The following is a 6,000-nucleotide window of genomic DNA, read 5'->3' as shown; positions in this document are numbered from 1 at the left end:
CGGGGGCCGAACCACACAATAACCTTGGGTTCGGTGTGGGGCGGCGGAGGGGTGAAGTGGACTGCGGTAGTCGTCGTGGGGTTGTGGACCACTGCAGCTGCGGCGGGGACGGAGCCTCTCCGTCGTTTCTAGCTCCCCGGTTAACATACAATACAATACAATACATTAAACTTCGTTGCGGAATTTCGTATAAATTACATGAAAATTAAAATATCTGTATATACCAGGTGATCAAAAAGTAAGTATAAATTTGAAAATTGAATAAATCACGGAATAATGTAAATAGAGAGGTACAAATTGACACACATGCTTGGAATGACATGAGGTTTTATTAGAACCAAAAAAATATAAAAGTTCAAAAAATGTCCGTCAGATGGCGCTTCATCTGATCAGAAAAGCAATAATTAGCATAACAAAGTAAGACAAAGCATAGATGATGTTCTTTACAGGAAATGCTCAATATGTCCACCATCATTCCTCAACAATAGCTGTAGTCGAGGAATAATGTTGCGAACAGCACTGTAAAGCATGTCCGGAGTTATGGTGAGGCATTGGCGTCGGATGTTGTCTTTCAGCATCCCTAGAGATGTCGGTCGATGACGATACACTTACGACTTCAGGTAACCCCAAAGCCAATAATCGCACGGACTGAGGTCTGGGGACCTGGGAGGCCAAGCATGACGAAAGTGGCGGCTGAGCACACGATCATCACCAAACGACGCGTGCAAGAGATATTTCACCCGTCTAGCAATACTTTTTTTTTTTTCTAATAAAACCCCATGTCATTCCAAGCATGTGTGTCAATTTTTACCTCTCTATCTGCATTATTCCGTGGTTTATTAAGTTTTCAAAGTTACACTGACTTTTTGATCACCCGGTATACGCAGATATTTTAATTTTCATGTAATTTATACGAAATTCCGCAACGAAGTTTAATGTATTGTGTTGTATGTTAACCAGGGACCTAGAAACGACGGAGAGGCTCCGTCCCCACCGCAGCCACAGTGGTCCACAACCCCAGACGACTACCGCAGTCCAATTCACGACTCCGCCGCCCCACGCCGAACCCAGGGTTAATGTGCGGTTCGGCCCCCGGTGGACCCCCCAGGGAACGTCTCACACCAGACGAGTGTAACCCTATGTTTGCGTGGCAGAGTAATGGTGGTGTACGCGTACGTGGAGCTCTTGCGAAATATATGGCGACGTCATAAGCCCTTGCGCACTTACGCTACGACATTGCTTAAAAATTGTTTAAACAGTGGACTCCAAATGCTGGGATGTGAAAGTTGTTTTTAAGTTGGAGTCAACTTGCCGAATATGACATTGTGTCGAGGCTGTTCAGAAAAAGCGGCTCTCAATCACTATTTGCGCTGCATAGGGAGGGATTCATTCTGGAGCCGCAAATTTACTGTAGTAGGAGAGAGTTGACGGGGACGGCGGCGAGCGGTGAGTGACAGCGGGCGTGTGTTGACAGGAACGGCCACATGCTGACGCATCGGAACAAGAAGCCGTACGAGTGCAAGGCGGAGGGCTGCGGCAAGAGCTACTGCGACGCGCGCTCGCTGCGGCGGCACACGGAGAACCACCACACGTCGGGCAGCGGGGGCGGCGGCGCCAGCAGCAGCAGCAGTAGCAGCAGCAGCGGGGGCGGCGGCGGGGCGGCCTCCGCGGAGGCGGCGGCGGCGTCCCCGGCGGCCAGCTCGTCCTCCTCGTGCATCCAGTACGCGCCGCCCCCCGCCACCACCTCCGCGTCGCCCACCGCCGGCAGCACCTCCGCCCCCGCCAAGGGCGGCGGCAGCCAGCTGCAGCAGCTGCTCGCCTCCGACCCGGCCTCCTCGTCCACTCCTCGGCCCACAACGCCCGCCACCAACTCGTCGTCTTCCGCCACGTCCTCCAAGGTAAGCCGAGCCAGTACTTATCGCTTACAGCGACTCTGTACCCGTTGCAGGATGAAACACCGTAACTAACCTCAGTATAAACACGCAGGACAGAAAGTACTCTGCGCCAGGAGACATTGCGCTAATACCGCGTAACACCACCTCGCCGAGAATACCAAATTTCAGGCATTACCTCTCATCATGGACAACGCAGTGGCCGACGGCCTTCACTTAACGACTGAGAGCAGCGGCGTTTGCGTAGAGTGAAATGATAATTAAATCAAGACCCTACGCTGCCGACAGGCGTTGATATACCCTACTGGCCATTAAAATTGCTACACCACGAAGATGATGTGCTACAGACGCGAAATTTAACCGACAGGAAGAAAATGCTGTGATATGCAAATGATAAGCTTTTCAGAGCATTCACACAAGGTTGGCGCCGATGGCGACACCTATAACGTGCTGACATGAGGACAGTTACCAACCAATTTCTCATACACAAACAGCAGTTGACCGGCGTTGCCTGGTGAAACGTTGTTGTGATGCCTTGTGTAAGGAGGAGAAATGCGTGCCATCGTGGTGCCGACTTTGATAAATGTCGGATTGTAGCCTATCGCTATTGCGGTTTATCGTATCGCGACATTGCTGCTCGCGTTGGTCGAGATCCAGTGGAATCGGTGGGTTCAGGAGGGTAATACGGAACACGGTGCTGGATCCCAACGGCCTCGTATCACTAGCAGTCGAGATGAGAGGCATCTTGTCCGAATGGCTGCAACGGATCGTGCAGACCCGTCTCGATCCCTGAGTCAACAGATGGGGACGTTTGCAAGGCGACAGCCATCTGCACGAACAGTTCGACGACGTATGCAGCAGCATGGACTATCAGTTCGGAGACTCTGGCTACGGTTTACAGATGATCCACATCTTCCCAAAATTCTACCAATGAACCGAAGACGACTATCCGCCTTCCCCACAACTGCCATTACATGCTTGTCGCACTTCATATCGCTCTGCAGTGTTACGCCCAAATACTTAATCGACGTGACTGTGTCAAGCGCTACACTACTAATGGAGTATTCAAACATTACAGGATTCTTTTTCCTATTCATCTGCATTAATTTACATTTATCTATATTTAGAGTTAGCTGCTATTCTTTACACCAATCACAAATCCTGTCCAAGTCACCTTGTATCCTCCTACAGCCACTCGACGACGATACCTTCCCTTACACCACAGCGTCATCAGCAAACAGCCGCACATTGCTATCCACCCTATCCAAAAGATCATTTATGTAGATAGAAAACAACAGCGGACCTACCACACTTCCCTGGGGCGCTCCAGATGATACCCTCACCTCCGCTGAACACTCACCATCGAGGACAACGTATAGGAGGAAGAACACGTTATTATAATTTTAGGTGATTTGGAAGTGTACAGGGTGCGAAATTCAGCACCCAAAGATGATGGCAGGAACGATGACTCTACACCCGCTATTCATCGAGCGAAACTACAGTTTGATGACACGCACGCGTACGTCATTCCATGGCTGCTTCAGTGCAAAGTGAGAGTTTATAAGATGTAGAGGCAGGCGACAGTTGGCGTGACAATCTCTCGGCAGCTCGTGACTGGATGTTATCAATGAGTGAGAGATCTAGAGACCCCGTTAGCATGGTCAAGTCAAACGCTCTGTGTGTGGAGGTAGGCGAGAACGGTACGGGCAACATCCTCTCGTATTGCAAGATAAGATCACGGAGCCGTCGAATACAGATCATGGCTACTGGCCGTAACATTTCATAAATATAGTGGCTGCTGTCCAAATTATCGGCTACAATCTACGCATCCTGTGGGCATAAGAGATTTGCTGTTTCCACCTGGTGAGTTCCAGTAACATTAGCTACACTCAGTAGCCATCATGCACTCACACCATTCTTCACTTGCAGCAAAGACCTTTTTGTCGCCACAAAATAAGCTCGTATAAGGACGATATTATTGTGGACTGTCTATCCCCTGTTATAATCGGCGACAATCGACTGCAGTGTCGGCCGGTTATCGCATGCTAATGTGCTACGGCACACTTCAAATATCGCACTACAATCAAGCCGTTTAGCCTTTGAATGCGGGATCCGAAATCGCACTAAAATTACGCCATTTCTCTTCGAATGCTTGCTGGTATGCAAATAAAACTGACGAAAACGTATTTTGTAGCACTGCCCCTCCGGTAACTACAAACCAGTGTCGAGTGCTGAAACGATGCTGTGCTACGATCAGCTCAGAGAAGGAACGCAGCTGTTTATTTTAGACTTCGCAAGCTCTGGTGTGATGTCACCCCTTCCGGCACTAAGAGTGCTACGTTGTTCACAGTGTCTGGTCAGCGTTTTTCTTTGAAATTGTGTGTAACGTACTGCTCAAGCTTGGTGTATGAGGTGTTTTAGATGAGCTGTTGTCATAACGGCGCCGTGTCGACTGGAACTGCTTTGGGTTTTACCCATGACGGGTGCCAGGTCTTAGACAATCCATTCACTGGTATCCATGCCTCAGTGGTTGTGAACAGTCACCTTATCCCCGGCTTAAATGGCTCAAAGCACTATGGGACTTAACTTCTGAGGTCATCCGTCCCCTAGACTTAGAACACTTAAAGCTAACTAACCTAAGGACACATCTATGCCCGAGGCAGGATTCGAACCTACGACCGTAGCAGCAGCGCGGTTCCGGACTGAAGCGCCTAGAACCGGACGGCCACTTATTCCCAGATTTCGACCCGCGGGTCTACCCCACGGAAGTCACTCGTCCTTGCCACTCTTTGTTTTGTTCTTAGAACCCCTGCTTCGCCGTACTGCCATGCATCTACGTAGCTGGACTATATTGGGAGAACGATTTCCAGGCCGCGCGTCCGCCGACGAAGACATGGTTTTAGTACGAAATGTCGAAGATATTTCTGGGCTGAAGTATACCTTGGATTCTTTTTGTCGCCTTGCTGCTGCCCACATTAATGATAGCAAACGCGCGTTCTTGCCGTTGCGGGGTTTTAACCAACTGATAGTTCCTTGGGCGAAGGCTGTCGATCGCCACGAGACTTTAGGGATCATAGTGGATCTCATCGCAACCAAAATGGCGGCGCTTGTGAGAGGTTAAGATTCATGTTCAGGGAGCGATTCTTGAACACGAACGCCGGTCCATTAGCCTCCTTCACCAAGTGCGAGCCTTAGACACTTTATTTTCAGTGCACAGATATTTACGATTCCTGAGATGATGTCTCGCAGACTCAAAGAACTATCGGCCGATTTCTATGGCGACGATACATTTCGAGTTCGGTATGAAGTGGTGGCCAGTCCCCGCAAGATCGGAGGATTGGGTCTTCCCGCTGTTGAAGTGGAGGCATCCGTCTTGTTTGTACGACGCAATGTCTTAACATGTACACAGGCGCCGTATCCCACTACATCTCGGGTGTAGCCGCGCGGGCTTGGGCATTTTATCAAGGTTCGAGTCCTCCTTTGGGCATGCATGTGTGTGTTGTACTTAGCGTAAGTTAGATTAAGGGGTGTACGACGTCAAACGGGGCCAACTTGGAGCAGGAGAGGCACTACAGGACATTTTATTTTCTACTGTCTATACTTTTACAAACAAATTCATAAATCTTTGTCAGCATGACCAGGAAGGATTCAGGATTCACACTCATAGCAGTGGAAGTACAAAAACATAACAAAATAATTTTTTTTTAGATATGAAATTTCATCATTTTTTCACTTACTGTTGGCTGCATTTGTTGCTATAGGTACATTTTTCTTCACAAGTAAGAGAGATTCTTTGATGAATTTTGCACAGCATTCAAACCATACTTACAGGTGTATGAAACTCTAGAGTTTTCCAAATCTATTAAAAACTGTGGTAAAAATTGAGGTAATTAACTACAAAATTTGATTTTTTTCTAAACATAAAGTTTAAAACGTAACAGCTCATACATTTTTTTTCATAAATTAAATGGATTCTAGAGTTTCAGACACCTGCAAGTATGGTTTGTATACTGTGCAAAATTCATCGAACAGTCTCTCTTACTTATGACGGAAAGTGTACCTATAGCAACAAATGCAGCCAATAGTAAGTGAAAAAAATGATGAAATT

General features: G+C 48.1%; 1 protein-coding gene across 3 annotated transcripts in view; it reads left to right on the top strand.

Annotated features, from left to right (window-relative positions):
• The first annotated feature begins 1,729 nt into the window (after window positions 1-1,729).
• LOC126169670 (mucin-4-like) overlaps window positions 1,730-6,000 on the top strand; it is a 555,343-nt gene continuing 551,072 nt past the window's right edge. For all 3 annotated transcript variants that reach the window (XM_049920663.1, XM_049920660.1, XM_049920665.1), the window contains exon 1: window positions 1,730-1,898. The gene's annotated coding sequence lies outside the window, so the exon portion shown is untranslated. The remainder of the gene's footprint in view (window positions 1,899-6,000) is intronic.

This window comes from Schistocerca cancellata, chromosome 1, assembly GCF_023864275.1.
Source record: "Schistocerca cancellata isolate TAMUIC-IGC-003103 chromosome 1, iqSchCanc2.1, whole genome shotgun sequence".
Classification (NCBI taxonomy): Eukaryota; Metazoa; Arthropoda; class Insecta; order Orthoptera; family Acrididae; genus Schistocerca; species Schistocerca cancellata.
Note: the sequence above shows the minus strand (reverse complement) of the source record. Positions and strands in the feature narration are given on the sequence as shown.